Source organism: Trachinotus anak, unplaced genomic scaffold, assembly GCF_046630095.1.
Source record: "Trachinotus anak isolate AG129_WGS33_773 ecotype Australia unplaced genomic scaffold, CSIRO_AGI_Tana_v1 ptg000013l, whole genome shotgun sequence".
Taxonomy (NCBI): domain Eukaryota; kingdom Metazoa; phylum Chordata; class Actinopteri; order Carangiformes; family Carangidae; genus Trachinotus; species Trachinotus anak.
In genome coordinates, this window is record NW_027273864.1 from 11,322,196 (window position 1) to 11,341,786 (window position 19,591).

At 39.5% G+C, this 19,591-nt stretch overlaps 1 protein-coding gene and 1 long non-coding RNA gene across 6 annotated transcripts in view; one reads left to right on the forward strand and one right to left on the reverse strand.

Moving 5' to 3' along the window:
• dlgap4b (discs, large (Drosophila) homolog-associated protein 4b) overlaps nt 1–19,591 on the reverse strand; it is a 109,263-nt gene that overhangs the window by 65,681 nt on the left and 23,991 nt on the right. For 3 of the 4 annotated variants that reach the window (XM_071494081.1, XM_071494082.1, XM_071494083.1), the window contains exon 2: nt 10,196–10,262. The gene's annotated coding sequence lies outside the window, so the exon portion shown is untranslated. Of the gene's footprint in view, nt 1–10,195; nt 11,985–19,591 lie in introns of those variants that run through there. The other variant, XM_071494084.1, reaches the window with a different exon arrangement.
• Nucleotides 1,331–18,669, forward strand: LOC139630541 (uncharacterized). 2 transcript variants are annotated; one of them, XR_011693171.1, is made up of 4 exons: nt 1,331–1,429; nt 5,370–5,425; nt 17,283–17,336; nt 18,534–18,669. It is a non-coding gene; the product is annotated as an uncharacterized lncRNA (long non-coding RNA). The 2 variants fall into 2 exon arrangements; XR_011693170.1 differs by lacking the exons at nt 17,283–17,336; nt 18,534–18,669 and adding an exon at nt 9,539–10,208.

Genomic DNA, 19,591 nt, shown 5'->3' on the forward strand with positions numbered 1-19,591 from the left:
TCCTTGTCAACAGAAATGCTGCAATTTCAAGCATAGCAGCAACACAGCCATATGCATTACTGTATGTCGTGTATGGCAGGCACCTCAAGGAAATTAACATAATAATGAACTGGGAATACCAAGGAAAAGCCTTCATGGCCTTGAGGCCACAATAGTCTTTTTCACCATTATTGTCTTCTACCAACAATGCTCGCATTTATAAACTTGTGGAATCTACAGTGCATACTTGTAGAGAAAAAAAAAAATTCACTTTGTATCATTTCATGAAATCTTTCACATTGACTGGATTACTGAAAAAGTCATATTAAATAAGATTTTTTTTGGAAAAATGTACCCTTCAGCAACAAAGAACACATTAAGCATGAATTCAAGTTAAAATAAAAGGATATATGAATCATTTATGAATGCCGTTCAAGCTAATTGATTTTTTTTTTAATTGTGTAAAAATCGTCATAAATAAAATAAAAAAAAAAAAAAACATTGTTAAGGCATCATCATTGCTCAATTTTTGCACCATTTCATGTACTATAAGTCTTTCAAATGCTTCACCATTAAAACTCTATATAAGACATTTGGTAAAAATGGTGCATGTGGTCAGTCATTGTAAGCCCTGAAAACAACAAATTCAGTAAACATGAGCCTAAAGTGTTCATCGAGCTTTTAAGCCTTTCTTAGCTCATTATTTTGGTTTTACAGTCCACACATTGCTATCACCTGCTTTCTCTGATAAACTGACAGTAGCTCTCGCAGCTAGCCAGTGAAGAAAAATGAACATTTGACAACCTACAGAGACAGATTTTTTAAAACTTATTTTTATTACTTAAATTCACAAATTCATATGTTTACATCAGATAGCCAGAAACACTGTGTGAATGAATTTACAAATGAATGTAAATTTGCTCAGTGTTCTGGTAGCTAAAATCATCGTTTAATGTCATATCTGTGTCTGTCAGCTTGTTTAACAGTTGCCCACAAGTAACCAAATAAAGAAATAAATGGGGTTCACCAGGCTGTAGAGTTTGATACAGGTGGCTAACTTGGATACCGCATCACTTTGCTCTAGTTTTTTAAGGAAACGAATCACAAAAACAGAGTCTGTTTACTTTGTTGCTCAATTTAAATGCTGAACATATCTATAGAAACAGACCAGGCAAATTCATCTGTCAACAAATTCAGCATCACTGAGAGGTTGGCAAGCCCAAAAAGACACAGGAATATAGGAAGGAAACTGTGTTCATAATGTGTCTCAGTTTGGTTTTTCCATATGGTCCAATTACTACTTTAACTGAGGCCAGCCTTGTTAATTAGCGCACAAGATAAATTGGTTTGCTGGAAAAGGAAAATACAAGTGGAGGATGAGGAGGTTGAGAGATGTGTGGGAGAAAATTAAGGAACAGAATGTGTCTGGAGGGGCTTGAAACTATAATTGGTAAGTAAACACCAAAAAAAAAAAAAAAAAAAAAGCAGTTAAACGTTACCATCATGCATGAATCATCACATTGCTGTGGTGTGTACTTTACCTGGGTGCCAGGCTTAGCCAAAGGGTGTGTGTTATGTCATTAATGAGTGCGTTTGTGCTGGGTTTGAATGTCAAATCTTCACATTCCCAGAGGAGAGCGTGTGCTGTGAGTGGGATGTAATAAAACTTTTGCTGATAATTTAAGCTTCATGTTATATTGGATAAGATAAGAGAATAGTGCAACATACACTCACCACTGACCTACAGAGCAGTGGCAGCCAACCTGATTGTTGGACCCCCACGGCAGGCTGCAAGGCAAAACCAAGGTGTCACAAGATGATGAACAGAATAGGAAAGAAAAAAGGAAAAATGTTCTGCTATACACTCGTTTTTTTTCACATATACAACCAGTGTTGAGGGGTCACAAGTGGTCGTTGCTTCGTCTTAGGGGAGCAGAGTACAGATGAGTACAGATGTGAACTTGTAAAACACATTACAAATTCACACCAGACATGTTTGCATCAAACTGGGAAGCAGTTTGTTTGATCAAATGAGAACAATTTAAATCAACCTCAGGTCACATTCGAATGATGCACATGCAGCTCATTATCACAACTGACTCTCCGTGGCCCAATCACTGCGTCTGTTATCACTGCATATTTTCAGGGACAAAAATAAGAGAGCCAAATTCAGGTCAGCCAGGCAATCAGTCGGTCAAACACCCTCATACTGAGTGATGCTTACTCAATACTGTGTTATATAAAGCTTTGCAAATGGCAGAGTGGGATAGAAACAGTTGCTTTCAAATATTTCTCTCTGTTTTGTGCAAACAAAGTGGTTCTCCCTCATGTATTAAAGGATGTGGATTCAACTAGTTTTCACTCTTAGATCAGTACATGGTGAAAGGTTAGCACTCTCTGTGGGGCCGAGGCGCAACAGTCAGACTAGACTTAAGACAAGGGGACCAGTTCTCCTCTTTGCCACTAGGGGCAGTAGCTTAGAGGTGGAGGCTGTGGGTGCATTGTCTGTTTGTGTTGGGCAGTTGTTTTTTTTTAAAGTTTCCTCTAAATGTTGATAAGTTTGAGATCAATTTCCTTCCTTTAAGCTCGTTCAAAAAAGCTGAGTAGTGTCTCACTCAAGTTTAACACAGGAATCAACCACCGACACGTCACTAATTAATATAACTTTAGCTACTGTTGCATTTACATCACAGCACCGATTCTAAAACTCTTACTGTACACACTCAGTGACCACTTTATTCAATACACATATACAATCTATTGCTCTGCCCAAAAGTCATTCTCAAGTTCATTCAAAAGTTCATAATCAGTTTTGTTTTTTTACATACATGAAGGGAGCAGAATATTAGAAACACCTCTGAATGTAATGCAGTCCAGCACCAGCATATTGACCTAAAACATATAACTGAATACATTTCGACAGTGTCAAAAAAACAACACAATCTTGAACAGCACCATTCAGGCATCATAAGCAGACCAGTTGTATTGGATTAGATTACACAGTCTTCATATTTGATGTTCTTCGTACTAATTTTTCCAGCATTGCTTCAGTAAATCCTCTGCCCACTGCTTGTTTTTCCCTTTGTCTCCACTTCTTTTGCCTGGAAGTGCTTTTGGTAAGATTTATTTGGTTCTGTTTGACATAAGCTTTTCTAAAAGGCCTGAGGCTTGTAGTTTTTGGGAACTATCGTTCTAGTTTTTCCCTAAATTTATCCCCACAGCAGAATATTCTTTCTTTCTATTTTTACTGACACACAGTGCATCCTTAGGGAAAAAAAAGTCAAGATCCAGAGACCCATGATGATGTAGTCTCAGTATCAGACAATATTAGTTCTAATTATTGTACTTGACGGTCCACATGTTCCACCCTGTCCACATCACATAACATCACAGCTGATCTCAAACCAGTCAGCTTGATAATCTGACTGCAGTTGAGGGCAGCGAAGTTTATCCTGCCAGCTGGGTGGTTTCAGTGTGTCTGCGACCTAGGCTGACACTGAGAGATAAAAGGGGTCACATTTTATGCTTTATGTCAAAATGTCAACTAAAGTCACATTGGAGTGACAAGACCATTTTCTCTGAGTAAAATTTTTTATGTTAAATCTGTAGTTTGTTTTACCCTGAATCATTCTGATTGGCCAGGTGAGCTGTCATTGTTGAATCAAAAAAATCATCATGCTCATCTGCTCACAACCAGCGCTGAACTTATCTCCTCCCAATGATCCCTATCAAAATGAGCAGCTTATATCTGTCTGAGGTTCAGTCTATTAATCTTGTCAAATGGATTCAGGGAGCAAAGATACTGCAGACAGACACGAGGCTGAGGACAGAGGACCAGATGGCCTCGCAGATTGGAGGGGAAAATACGGAGCCGTCACTAGATATAAAGACAAGAGGGAGAGGGGCAAGTATTTATTGCGCTGAGTAAAGAAGGGGGGAGGTGAAAGGGGGAGTGCAGAACAGGAAGTATTTGCAGGAGTGAGACGTCATGGAGAGAGATGCTCAGAGGGGAAGCAGTCAGTGAAAATGACAGGATATGGTTCCTGCTGTCACTGGCTCTAAGATGTTAAATCGTGCTTTCCTCTACAACTTACTGTCATTATATGTAGCAAAAACGCAGCTCCCTGTTGAATTATGCATGAGAGGGTATGTCAGGTATCTAGACCACAGCAGCACATGTATGTGAAAAAACACAGAGAGGACTTCAGTTATCAGTGCTGTGCTGGGGCCATGTTTTAGGCAAATGCATGTAAGAAGGGAATTTAATGGTTGATGTGATGTGAGGTAAAGTAAAATACAACTTGTCTTCTATGACTTCACCGCTCAGCAGTGCTAAAAATAACAGGTAGAGCAGCCATATGGTGGGAATATCAATGAAAAGTCACTAACTGTGGCAGAGAGGACAGAGCTCATAAATAAATTACTTGAGTGAAAAATGACCTTCATACAAAAACTTTATCAGGGCCCTTGAAACTCTTTGCACCTGGAGATCACACAGGCGTGAAGATTGTTTCATAAAGTCAAACTCAAAACTTTCCTGTTGTCTCAGGCTTATAGTTAATTGCTGTGTGTGTGTGTGTGTGTGTGTGTGTAGCGATATGACAGCACTTACATGTTTGGTACAGGTTTGTGTGGCAGGGCTTCCTGTTTGTTTGTGTTGATGTTTTGTGGTTTTTATTGCTGTGTAATTGTCATGTGTATATTTTATATTTTTTATTTTGTTGATGTAAAGCACACTGAGTTTATTGTTATGTATATTGTAATGAAATGTGCTATAAATAAAATTACCACTGCCATTTTCATAAACATTGACTATTTGACTATGCTGTGCTAATATACTGATGACAGAGTCCTATTTTTGACAGCAAGCACTTAGACTTTTCATCTGTATTCTCTGTACCTGTAGAGCAACTAATCTAATTTTGTATTACATAACATTGATGATATACAGCGCAGTAGATCTTGGCCTCCTAGATATATAGCAGATATATAAACATTTCATAAGGCCGTTTCTCAATTACTTTCCTGCTACAGTAAATGTTAAATATACTTTCTTTCTTCAAATATTATCTGGAATGAGATCATAGACGAGAAATTAAAGCATCAGTCTCTGTCACATTAATTAGGTTACGTCATGTGATACTGATATTGAAGACCTCCAGTAATTGGTGGTGAGGTTATTAAAATAGAATCCACATGTTAATAATAGGCACATTTACCCTGACATTCATTTTCTCTGAGAAATACTTACAACCAAGTCAGACATTTCTAATAAAGGAGAAAGAAAGGGGAATAGTAGAGAATTTACAAGCCAACATACTGTAGACGAGCTGAAAATAGGCCTATGTACTGTTAAGTGTAATTCTATTTTTGTTCTAATCCCTTCATAGACAAAGCCATGGGTGGATGTGTCTGCGAGATGTGGAGGCTCTGGTGGTCCAAGATGGTAAGCACTGTCTTACACATATTACAACTGTGCCTGGTGAAAGATGAGCCAATCAGGAATACTGGAGGCACCATGTCTGTAGCTGTCCCCAGTCAAAGTACACAGAGAAAGAGTCATGATTACTCATTAATACTGTAGCAGTAAACTCAAGTCAAACTGTCTTTAAAGTGACAGTGAGGTAAGCGAACTTTTGTTTTAGTCAGTTTTGTCACTCATATTTAACTTTTTTAGTTTAGTTGGGGGATAAAATGTAGCCACATCCATTACAGCGAGGTAACATCAGTAGTAGCAGTTGTTTACTACATGAAAAACATAACCAGAGAGCAGATGCTATTAAATATTATTTATTAGCTTAATATTGGCTATTGGTGTTGTTCAGTCTTAAAATGCAGTCAGACTGTCAAACAGCTGTTACGTATGAAGGTGAAGTTGTGATGCCAAGAGTGCTTCAGCTTTCTTCACAGACTGATGGAAGGATAGAGACAGACAGAGAGAGAGAGAGAGAGAGAGAGAGAAAGAGAGAGAGAAATGAAAAGGCAGGAGCTTTAAAAGCTTTGGAAGGGATTTGTATCCAATAAGCCATGCAGAGGATTAAACCATGTTAATGCAATGCCTTCACAAACTGGACACAGTGCACACACACACACACACACACACACACACACACAGAGATGATGGCATGTCAGCAGAATGACAGGAATAAGCCTATATACTGTAGTATGTTAATATGGTAACACAACACTGTTGGTCTGAGGCAGCATGTACACAACAATACTGTGTCAGTGTGTTTTTAGGTACTTTAACTCATGCATCGAGTCAAGGTCAGCGATCTCTGTGCCACTGTTTCCCTAAAGCAGACTAACTGAGTGGATACACCAGTCTGTAGTCGCACAAGTAGGAAAGGATGTCCCCTGTGGATGTCCCACAAATGGAGCAAGAGAATGACCCATACTAAACTTTTTTTAGTATCTAATGACTCAGTGTTCCAGGATAAGGCTCAGTAATGAAGCACTGAATTTTACATCTAATATACGCTTCTAATACACTGCTTCTTGCAGTGGTGTCAGCACTTTTGTTCTTTTGGCCACAGTAGATTTAGCATCCCAGAAACAAGTGTTATAAAAGCTCCATGCATGAAGAGCCGCGCTGTAACTTCATTAACGCCAATCCAATGCCTCTATGCAAATTAACAGAACAGAACGTGTTCTCATGAGGGAAGTAAATCCCCTGCAGTCTTGGCCCTGGCCTGCTGCGTACATCAGTGAGACACATGACTTCTCCATCATAAGCTACAGTGTCATCAGCGCAAGTTTAGAACAAGAGGAGAAAATGTTCCAGCATGTTGAAAGTACAGCAGAGATAAGCAAACAATCACGATTTCTTTTAACGCAAAATGATAAACATTTAACCTCATACTATTAGCAGCCCCTTGTGTAGCTGATATAATAGTGCTGAGGTGATGAGTCTGTGAGCATGCGTTGGTGGACTGAAGGTTTATCAAGCAAATCAAGCAAAAATGGTTCAACTCACTCATTCACAACATTTATTTTTTTATATCATTCAGTACATTTACTTGCACACTAATACTGCAATATTATTCCAAATATGACAATCTTTGGAATTTGATGTGGGTCATGTAAACAGCATAATCTGTTTGGATATTCTGAATATGGCCTTTTTCCAAATGTAGCATTTTCCAACTAAGACGTGGGCTATGCCGATACTATTCAGGGTTTTAGGAACATTCTTTGGACATGTATACAGTGCATCATTCAGAGTACACGTCTCAGTTGGGATTTTAATGGTAGTTTGCCTCTTGCCGCTGTGCATTGTACACAAAGCAGCCAGACAACAGTTTGCAAGGCTGTGGTAGAAAAGCCTGCAGTAATGGATGGAAGGAGAAACCTGTTTAAACATTTTGCAAAACTTTGTGGACAAAAAATGCACAAATATCGAACTTCTAAAGAGAGTTAATGGGAATATGCATGGCTGAATGTAAATGGGAATATTAATGAAATATTAATTTTCATTAGCCATGTAAAGAACTTATTATAATATTGCCTTTTTTGGAATAATAAAAACTGGAATACTTTGTGGATGTAAATGCAGTGATTGAATAGCTATGGGTTTGTGGACTGTTGTTCAGACAAAACAAGCAATTTGGAGACAAAATCTTGAGCTCTTGAGCTCTCCTCATTTGTGATTTTACAGCCATTATTATTGATCACAATCACAGTGATAGCCTTATTATATTGTCAAAATGAGACAGAGTTTATTTCTGGAATGATCAGTCCAAGTGAAATGTTTTTGTTTGGCGCTGAAGATGAATTAGATATATGCTTGCTATACGAAAGCAAAACATAATAACATCACAGATAAAGTGCAACACTGTGACTCTGAGGAGAGAAAAGAGCAAATTGATTGTGGGCTGACTGAAGGCACTGGGATCATAGCTCTGGGGACAGCATGTCTCTCTGGCATTTAGTGATGGATATATTTCAAACTGTGAAGAAATGAACCAAATGTACTAGAAATGTCATATTGTCAGAAGTGTGGATGCCCCCTGTAGTCACTGCTGTGTAAAGGTATTTCTCTGAAGAAGAAAAAAAAAGGCAGGAGATAAACTGTGCATGTTGACACTGAACTCACCTTGGTTTCAAAGCACAAATACTAGATGTGCCTCTATAGCTTCTCCTGCTTAATTACAAACACTCCTTCAGCTCAGTCCTTCCTGTCTTACACACCGAAATGCTTTACATAAACAGTGGGAGATAAATGTCTACACTTTATCTGAGAGCGACAGAGGCCACATAATTAGCATGTATATTTTTATGACAACAATCATTTGAATTTCAAATGAAATATTTTATGCATATGTGCTACACTTAACATTAAACAGTGAATTCAAATGTCGTCAGTGCAACTGAAGCCCACTGTTCACTTTGTAAACAGAGCATATACATGTTTTTTAACGTCTATTTCTCACTAACATGGAATATGAGCTATGTTGAAGCTTGGCCATTCATTTCAAAAAATGCATTTATATATATTTATATATATATATATATATATACACACACACACACACACACACACACACACACACACACACACACACACACACACACACACACACACACACACACACACACACACACACACACAGTGAGCAGCAGTTAACAGTATAGCCTGAAACATCTGAGTGATCAATTACTTGAATCCCTGGATCAAATAGTGTGAGAGTACTAAAGAGTGCACAGGGAGACACTTTAAGTGTCCTAATAAGTGAATGAAAGATGGTTGCGTCATGCAAATTACTGCAACAAAATGGATTTGTAATCTAAGTAGAGGCACATTTTCATCAACTAAAAGAGAGGTATTTAGTATGATAATGTATATTGTTTGCATATTTCTTTTTCTGTAATGAAAACACTATAGTTTATTCTTTTGATTTAGAGTACAATGTGTGAAAGGATCATTCAAAAGTAACAGCATGTCAGTTACTGCAGAAAGCAGTGATTTTTGTGTTTGTTTTATTAGCTGAAATTTCAACTAATGCTCACATCATTAAACATGAAGTATTCAGCCTGACAGTAAATGGATTTCCAGTCTACATGGTGAAAAAGCTTTTTTCTTTTTCATTAGAGGTTCTGGCTCTGTGATGGTTTCTCCATGTATGATTCCTCCCAACAGTGCAGTTTTTAAGCTTTTAAACTTTCCACCCTGTGATGTTTTCAGAATGCTCTGAAGAATGGGTCACCGTTATGTAGGGCTATGAACGTCGAGCAGCTCAGTGGAGCAAAAAATCACTAATGCAACAGTTGCAGAAACAATATTGATTTGTTTCTTTGAGTAGAAAAACCAAGGAGGTACTATCAATGTCACTGGAAATTTAACAAGGTTTCACAATTAGGGCTCTTACCAACGATCTTTCTTGTACTCCTCGGGCACTTTCCACAAAAAATTACACAAATTTGACCATTGCCTCGAACAATTTATTTTGCTTTTGAAGTGCAACAACTCTCAGGCCTGCTTTATAGAGAATGATGTGAAAGCAGTGGCTGCACCGTATGTAAAGAAGTCTGAGTTCCTTCACATGCTTGTTTGCTCCAGAACAGGGCGGACAGTGTGCTCCTATGGATAGTATCGCAGAGGAGATTGGTGCTCAGAATGAAATTAATCCAGCATGAAATCCAGAGTCCAGTGTTGTACCTGAGGGAAGCCCACAGAGGACACTCATGATGCTGAGCATCAGCTATGTTCCATCAGTGCTCACTGCTCTGCAGGCAACGCTGTGCATGCGTCTGCATGACAAAACATGTCCTTTCATAGATGCAGCAACACAACACTGGTGCACTTACTGTACTCATGTTACATTCAGACTGTTTAACATCAAATGCACTGACATTTCTATTCTGATCAGTTTTTGGCCCGAGCCAACAGAAACCCTCAGAGATTTATTAGCCTGTACAAAGGACAAGTTCTGCCTCCCACAGCTTCATAGTTTTTTTCTATTTGACAGCCATGTTCAGTCTAAATGTCCTAAAGAAACATTGTAGTTCAATGTAGACAAGGTCAAGGCGTGCTGTCTTCTGTAGCCTATCAGATAATTCTCCTGGCAGTTAAGACGTTTCAGTACAGTACATCCAACAACTATATCAAGCAGGCCACTGTCTCATTAGCACTGGCTCTAGTCCCATTCACAACATGCTAACAAAAGCATTAAATGAAGACAGATTATCTTTGCCCTGAGGTCCAAATATGATGTACCTTATTGGTGGGACTGCAGAGTTCGTTGTTGAGGTCAGGGAAGAACAGGCTCGGAGAGGAGGAAATCCTGTAACACAAAGATGACTCATCAGGTTCAATCATAATAACAAACTGTACACTTGATGTAATCACAGTGTACATCTAACAAAATGTGCTCAGGCTCAGTGCTTTAACTTGTGTTAATGCCTACAAAAGTGCTGGATTAGACTGCTTTGATGATATGTTTAATTGTCTCCAAAACTGCATATTGTCCTGACAACTTTTTCATTTATTTAGAAAATCAATTGGCTTTTTAAGAAAGGCAAACTGGCACATCTTGAGAGATAAAGCGTTTCAATTAAAAACCACAGATTAGATTAGGAAAATGCTTCCAGAGGCAGTGACACTCCAGGAAATCACATCATGAATCAGCAGAAATATTTTTGTACATAATATAACTTTTAGATATTGTCCGCTAACAGTATAAAGGAACAGATTCACTGTGTACAGTAAAAACAGATAGCCCTCTTTACTAATGTTTTGTCTTTTTAAATATGTGTAAATATGTTTAATACCTGGAGGTGACAATCAGAGATCAGAGTGTGGCACAAACAGAACAATAAATTTACACCTCACATTACAATGCATTTTGGGCGATCAGATGGCAATTGGATGGTGCAGGTGCAAATGCACCCAAGACACACTGTGTGGTTAGGGTTACACTGTGACCACATTGAACATACTCTAAGTGTAAATTTCGTTATCAATCCAGAAATGGCAATCAGGTTCTAAGTCAAATCTACACACAATCTGGATATGAGACACATTTAAATGGCAGGTGTAGACTCTGAGAGAAGCTAACGTTTCCTTCAGCAGATGCTTCAACAAAATCATCCTGCAGTGTTCTATAGGAGCAGTTTCAGGGCAAACTTCCCACACACAGCACAAAACAGACCCTAATTTTAGGCTGCCTTTGCACTCTGTCATTAAATATTATAGGCTCCATCCATTGCACCCTAGTGTGACGCACGCACAACAGTAGCCTATTTCCAGTGAGCAGAAATATCGAACCGATTATTTCCTGATGAGGGCTGTTGTGGTTCAGTTGGACCTGCTACACTGCAAAAGGACATCCTCTGTTATTTAAGTCTATCTTTAGTCTATTCTCCAGTCTTTTTTTTTTCTGTGTGACTGAGTATTGCTGATAACTGAGTCACAATACACACTGAGCTATAAAAGAGAAAGGAGTAGGGGGACTAAAGGAAATGTCATTGTAACGACTGGTGATTAGCATTTAAAAAGTCCAATTCTTATGTGACCTTGATAAAAACCAACCCCGACGTTCAAATGTAAAAAAATTTGTATTAAAATAATTGTAGTATTATTCTTTAAGAAAAGACACTACATTATATATATACTAAACTTCACTCATTCCATGTGGACTGATGTGATTTAGTGAAAGCAGGTGACTGTTGTCATCATTTGTAATAGGAATGTAAATAGATACATTTATGTCAAATCTAAGTTATCTAAGTTTTGTATGTCTTGTAGTTTTTGTCACCACCTTTAGAACTGTTTCATGTGTTCAAGGCTTGTGCGGTAAAATTACAGCGGAATTTAAATGAATGCATACTTATTGAGCTTATCTGCATACTTCCCAGCATGCATTTTATTTGGGATAAATCTCTCCAGAAATCCTTTTACTAGGAATAGTTACATGATGCAGCCTTGTCTACATCTCAGATGAGTCATATGTTTTTTCTGCTAAATGTAAAAACAGTGCTGGCTGTTCAAGCTCAACAAATAATTAAAATAACTTGACTTTTCCAAGTTTCAATGCATAGTACTCTTGTACGCGATAATTAAGTAAGTTTATATGTTTATGAAAGTTTGAATAATGTGACAGTACTTCAGAAAATTCACTTCTTCAAAATAAAGTGCCTTAATTTTCCCTGCAGTGTTACCTTTGATTTTCTCTCATATTTACATAAAAAGATAATGAGGAAATAGTATTGCTGCATTGTGAAGGCTTTGATACAGTAATTTAAGTGAAAGAACGATATTAGTAACAGGTTTCTGCCCAGCTGCCTGCTGTTTTCCTCATCTTCCTCCTCATGGTGAGAATCAGCGATGATACCTGGATGGTTATTGGATGTGTGCCACAGAGCTGCGACTGATCAGTCACCTCAACTGACCTTCACCTGACCTCTGCTTGATCAGAGAAGCTGGAGCTCCCCGGGGGTTTCAAGGCTCTGATGCAGGCTAAATGACTTAGCTCATACAATGCTAGCATCATTTTGGGCTTCGCCACTGGGGTCGTCTTTCATTAGCCAGGGGTCAGAGGTCCATGTGTGCCTGTGTGTGTGTGTGTGTGTGTGTGTGTGTGTGTGTGTGTACGCTGCAGTAAGTTCACTTTGACAATTTACACAGGGGTGAATGGTTTCTTATACCTACATTATCATGGTATGTTTTTGTGAGTACCTGCAAAGTGATGTCTGCAGCATAATGTGGAGCCTGCAGCCATGACCAGGTGTGTCTGTGGTATTCAGTTCTACCACACTCCACAGGTAAAGACCCATGAAGTACAGATCATGATGTGTGTTCCTTCTTCTAGTAGGCCAAACAAAATGTTCAACCTAAGTGCCAATCCCCCGTGAATGGAGGTATGACTGCATTAATTATACTGTGTGTGCATACATGAAATAATGTGTATCAGAGAAGTTGTATTCATGCAGTTCAGACTGAGGGTGTTGGAATTAACCAATTATGCTAACCTACCAGGCTTTATTTGGGGGGGGGGCTACACCACAGGGGTACCTTTGTATCTAAAACAACATGTTGCAGAATGATTCATTGTCAGTAACTCTGCCAATACTGTATTGATCTTTGAAAAGTGTGCATAGCATTGTTTTTAATGTAAATGTCAGTCCCCTGCCAAACTCTGGTGCAGTCAGGGTCATCTGAGGAAAAAAAAAACATTTCCACTGACTGAGCAGCGATTAGTGACTGGCATAGATCCTCACAGCAGAGTTTGACTGCAGTCTCGGTTTGCCCATGCACGAGCTAAACTCCTCATTCTGGCTCATGCAGTTTTGATTTCTCAGGGCGTGACTTGTCCTAACAGTAAACAGAAAGCAGGGGCACACTGAAGCAGCATTAGCCTGGTACATTAGCCTAGCTCTCCTGTGACATACTTTCTGCTGTCTGAGGGAGCCACTCTGAGCCACATCTAACTGTCTCACTGCAGGCCATGCAGCCTCTCCGCTGCTCATCAGCCACTTGTCTCTGTCATCTCCCATTCATCTCTCCTGTCTTTCTGTTAACCTGCCGAAGTGTTTGTTTTGCCACTCTAACTAATTGCTTTCTCATAAACCCTGTGCGCACGTCTTGTTTTATCTGCCTTTTTGCTAAAACTCACCGTTGATCATTCACAATCCCGCTTTGATCTGACTGACCAAGCTGCTTTGTCAATCAACACAAAAACATTTCCCTCCTTAATCCATCTCTTTTCTTGTCACACACAAAAGGCATAAAGCAAACAGTGACTAGTCCACTAACATGTCAATGCAGAGAAGTCTATTTTCAGATAAATGAGCATGACACCATATTCCTGTTTCTCACTGTCTCCTACTCTCTGCGCTTTTCTCCACAAATTCCCACACTTCTGTATCAAATATCTGCTCGTTGTCATCCTTTCCCATTTCCCATCAGGGCCCTTTATAAAAGTAGTCTGACTCAGGCAGTGCAGCACGGGAGGAGTGCCCACATAATCCACTTCGGATGAAGGATTTACCCACTGTCCTTCTCTTCTCTCCTATCGGTGACAGGAGTATAGTATAGCCTCAGCAAGGGTGCTCAAAGGTAACCAGTTGGAGAGAGCCACAGCGGTGGGTCATGGCTAGGTGAGGCCGCTGATAAAACCACACAGGCACCAGATGTGATACATTGGGACAGTCACCTTCCAAAGTGTTTTGGAAAACACTGTGGGAGAGGCTGGAGGGTGAACTATTTGTGTCAGAGTGAGATTAAATTAAGGGATGGTTGAGGAGGCAGTACCAAGGTCTTGGTCAATATTTCATATCGCCCCACAGATATTTTATCAGCTTCTCTATTTACAGAGGTAGTGACAGCTACTCAACCTCACATATTTTCACATGCGCACACACACACACACACACACACACACACACACACACACACACACACACACACACACACACACACACACACAGAAGAAGATCACTGGGATGCAGTTATACAGGATTGTATGTATTCAGACTAAATGACTACCTTGTAATTACAACACTTTCATGTCAGAATTTCTTCAAAGCAACAACAATCACTTTTCTTTGGTGGGATGTGAACCTCAGGTCAGTGTTCCCTCATCCTTTCTGTTGTAAGAGCCCATAATTATCATGGTCAAATATCTTACTGGTCATTGTTACAGTGTAACTGAAGCTGACTCCAGGGGGAATACTGAGAGAGACTCACTTTAGTTTAGCTTTGCTCTGTGAGTGCTACTTTCTTGCTCTACTTCCTGCTCCACTTTGTGTCCCCTATAAGTTATCTTGCTCTGGCATACTTTACTTCTTTAACTAGTCCATCACTGCTGACAAATGTTTGCGTTGTAAAGAGAGTAATAGGCAAAAATATATGTTTAGTCATCTCAAAAATTGGGCCAAAAAGATTTCGAATGATAATCTAATTTAAGGAGGAGATTAGGCCATTATATGTGTTATGTATTGTACATGTGTACAACAGATGACACAAAATCATACATTGGATTTGTATTTTCAGATATGCTAGCAGGGTGGCTTTAGGGATGGCAGTGTCAGTGGGTTGGTCAGTCGGTCCACCACTTTGTCCACACTGAAATATCTCAACAACGATTGGATGGGTTTTCTTAAAATCTGGTATGAACAATAACGGTTCCTAGACTGTGAGTCCTAATAATTTTGGTGCACATGAAACTAAACTCCAGCATCACTGTGAGGATGACATCTCTATTTTTGATTGAAATATCTCAACAAGTGTTGATTGCCAAGAATTTTGTGCACTCATTAACGCCGCCATCAGCTGCAATAATTCATTTGTCCAATACATTCCCATCATCCTTAGCTGTTCTTTGGGTTTAGTGCTATTTTAGCAAAACTAAACTGAACTAAAATGATGAACATGGCAAACATTATTCCTGCTAAACGTCAGCATGTTAGCATTATCATTTTGAGAATGTTAGCTTTCTGACATTATCATTGTTGTCTCAAAGCATAGCTCTGCCTATAATTACAGCCTCTGGTTGTAGCCTGTTAGCCTTGTTTTACAATATAGTTCTATGACATCACCCACTGAACCTGTGCAGTTGAATAATGGTCCATGTGGAAATATTAGATTTATATTGTGTTATTATCTAATATCTGTAGCAGCAGAATTTAGTCGACGGTGAACCACATACTATGCAGTCTATTACATTAAAGCCCAAGTCTGTGATTTATGTACAGACCTTTAAGACATTACAATCCTCACAATCATTATACCCACATGTTTTATGGGCTCATAGGTCAGTAAATCCATCTTTAATTTATAATCAATGTAAATATATTATTGGCTCAGTGCTTATTACAATGATCGCTTTGACATTACACCCATAAACAACCTTAACGTATCGACCATCACTGGAGGTGCAGTGTTTCTCCTCTGATCCCTGATTGCCCTCGGGATCCTCCTTGCTATGGTAACAACCCCTAATGACCACCATTGTGGCAACAGCTGTAGTCGTAGCAACAGTTGGCTGGCGAAGCTCTTTCACATTGAGAAAAAGGATGAGAGGGACGGAACAAGGGAGGGCAGGAGTTTCTCTGTCATCATCAGTCAGACAGGATATGCATCTGTGTCTGGTGCACCTCCACTCAATCCATCCATCCATGTAACCACTCATCTACCTATCATCCATTTTTTTCCTGTTCATTCCTAGGTTCTGTCATCTGTCTCTTGCCCACTTTCCACTCTGTATTCTCATCTAACCCCTGTATGTTATTGCCTTATTTTAATAGCTAATTAACTGCTTAATGTTCTCCTCAATCAAATGGATAAATACACAGATCGTTACCATCATCACAATTATTATTATATCTTTCTCTCACTCTCTCTTTACTCTCCAGTTCATCATGCAACACTGATATGGCTAGATTAAAATCCAGCAGCCATCCACCCAAAAACAAAGCAGAAAAATGATGTCTCAACCCCCTTCTATCAAGCTCCACCATCTTTCTATAATGCCCGCTATCATTTTCTCCTCATATCCATTCACCCCTCTGAATGTTTTTACCTCTCCTTCCATCACACTATCATTTACTCAACCCACTCTGTCTCACCTATCAGTCCCCAGCTCTACCCTTCTCCCTCCTGCTCTGTTTCTCTATCAGCACCTCTCAGCACCCCCCGGGCTCTGAGTGCCCCGTGTACTCCCATGAGCTGAGATAGCCTGAAATATTGATGTCCCCAGGTGAGGGCCACCTCCAGCACATTCAGCAGGAGGTACAAACCAGGACCGCAGTCCGGTAGAGACAGAATGGGTGAACTTTAGCAATAAGGACGGGTGTGCCATGGCAGATGGAGGCAAGATGGAGTCAGGCAAATGGGAAGAAATGATGGTCTATGTGTGTGTGTTAAGACTGGGTGTAAAAACTGTTGTCCCAGCTGCCAGCTGGCTTCTTCACATGTATCCGGTGATTTGCTTCCAGGTGATCTGGAGCTTCATCCAAAGATGTGTATGTGCGTGTGGTGGACTCGTTTTTCCATACAGCATTCACCAAACATGTTTCTCCCAGATTAGCCTGAACACAAGCCTGAGGTTTGCATAACGGAGCTGTTTGTTTGTTTATGCACCCCTCCCCCTTTCCTGCTCCTCTTTCCTGTTGTTTTCCACAATCTTCTTCCATCTCTCTTGACATCTCTCTCCCCCACAGCCAAACCCTTCATTTCCCTCCCCCCTCATTTTCTGCTTGTTAGGCACACTCCTTCTCCTTGTGTTAAAATTTCAACATTTTTCTACATTGTATGAAGATGCCTTCCTCGTTTTTCTCTGGGTGACTTTCTCTCTCTTGTGAAGGTGACCTTGCCAAGGAGACCCATAAGAATCTCCATGGAGACAACATCCAGCGAGGTGATGCTTATGGAGAGAGAGGGGGAAGGGGGGTTTACAAAGAGAGCGAGAAGGAATGAGAAAGCAATAGTGTGAAGGCAGAGTCACCACAGAGCTTATTTTCTCCAGCTCCTGATTCATGGTCCCATCACTCTGGTTTAGATTACTATAATATTGCCCCTCTCTATATTTCTTGCTCTATCTCTTTGTCTGTTTCTTTCTTGAACCTTGGGCAAACATAAAAAGCTGTTCTTTTTAAAAAAAAGTAATTAAATTAAATCAGATTTGAAACAATGTGTTACACCTTTTGTATATTTTAGAGGATCTGTAGGTGTAATTTGCATGATAATATAGTGCACTCTTAATCTATGGAAAGTGCTGACTTGGTCAAAGTAGAAATGTGTTCTCCCTACAATTTAAATTAAGCTTCCCTGAACACTGGCACCATGTTAACAACGTCCAAACAATGCAGCACTGTCACTGTGCTATAAGTATTAGATTAAAATAAAACTGGGAACAAGTTAAAACATTCTCCTTGAGCTCAATGTGGTTTATCAGATTTCCTGTACTTATAAAGCTTGTTTATAGTGGTAGAAATGTAGATTTCAACCTTGTTAAGCACTGGGGGATCACAGACTTGATCAAAAATTGATGAGGTGAGAAAAAGTAAAAGTGCTGATTTTGCTGCAGTTTAGGTATGTGCTATTTTTTCTGAAAGTAAACTTTTGCTACTAGCAAGTCTTCTGTAGATACAGTTAGCATAACCATGGATTTGACAATCAGGCCACCAAAGGTTTCTGTTGAATATCCTTTTAATTAAATCTATAATTTTTCAAAGATGTTTGGTGTCCATATAGGGAACAGACCTGAAATGCCAATAAATAGATAATACTTAAAAATTGTCGTTTTTCTGTTTCCTATGTTATCCACATACTGTGGCAAATAGCCCCGGTTAATATGTCTACATTAGGCAGCCAAAACCCTGAGGCCAGTTGAGGGTTCATCTCAGTTTAACTTTTAGAAAAGGCCAATGCTAACAGCTGGTATGATACAGGATGCACACCCTGGCTTTGGAGTTGACCTTCTTTATGGGTGAAAGCAAATTTGATCCAGCACTGGACTTTATGACTTCAAAATGCAGCGGTGGAAAGTGTGAAAACACCTCATCCATAAGACAAAGACAGAGGGGAAATATTAACTTCTGTTTTCACATTGCAGTCTCAGCGTCAGAACATTGTCCTGTGCGTCCATGTAGCAGAAAGTCAAGACATAAGCTGGAACGTTGGCTGAAACATTCCCCAGCAGGAAGCAATTTGGTTTAGCTGAAAAATAAAACATGGTATCTTCATAAGCAAATTGTCTGGCTCTCAGTTGTTGTGTATGTGAGATGCAACCAGGCCTGCAATGCGTCACTCACACAGCCGCAGGCAGAAACATTCACAGCTGCCTGTCAAAATTAGGGCCACCCTACTTTCCCCGGGCATTGATTCTAAATGTACATGTGGATGTGTTATATTTGAGCATAAATATTTCATATGTTTGTGGTGGAAACCTGACAAGATGTTCTTTTGACTTTATGTACTTTAGTTGAAGCTTATGCTTATATCCATTTATGTCATGCCATGTCATACCCTCGTGTCTCCACCTCACTTTTTATCCTGAATTCAAAAGAACCACAGGCGGGGTCTGATCTGTTTGTGTGTTCTACATTACACACTGAAGAGCATACCTCTACATCTTGTGGGTTCTACTGTAGTATATAATTTGCCATGAGTGGGACTATTTAACACTAGATATAACTAGGACATAAAGTCTAAGGACTTTTCTGGTGTTTTTGAATACAAAATGTAAAAAACGAACCATCTGTGGTAACACTGTAGTTTGCATATATTGCAGAAGCTGGTAACAGCAAAAGCTAGATATAAATAAATGAAAAAGAACAGATACAAAAAAAAACTGTCTTCCATTGATTCCCTTAGGTGCAGGAAAACTTGCAAGCTGCTGCATTTCAGTTTGGATTTTGCAGTAAAGAACAAAGTGTTTGGCTTAGAATTACAGTAGATCAATTTAACAGATTTTCAAACAAATAAAAAAACATCACACCATGGAAAGCTGAGTGCAATGCAAGGGGAACAGCTCTAGGCGCTTGTAATGGAGGGAAAGGATGGACCCTAGCAAGATTTTTAGTGTATTGAGAAAGAGGAACTGCACCAGTAGCATGAAGGAACAGAAAAAGGACACCTGCAACAGCTGGTATAGTTTGTCCTGGAGGATAT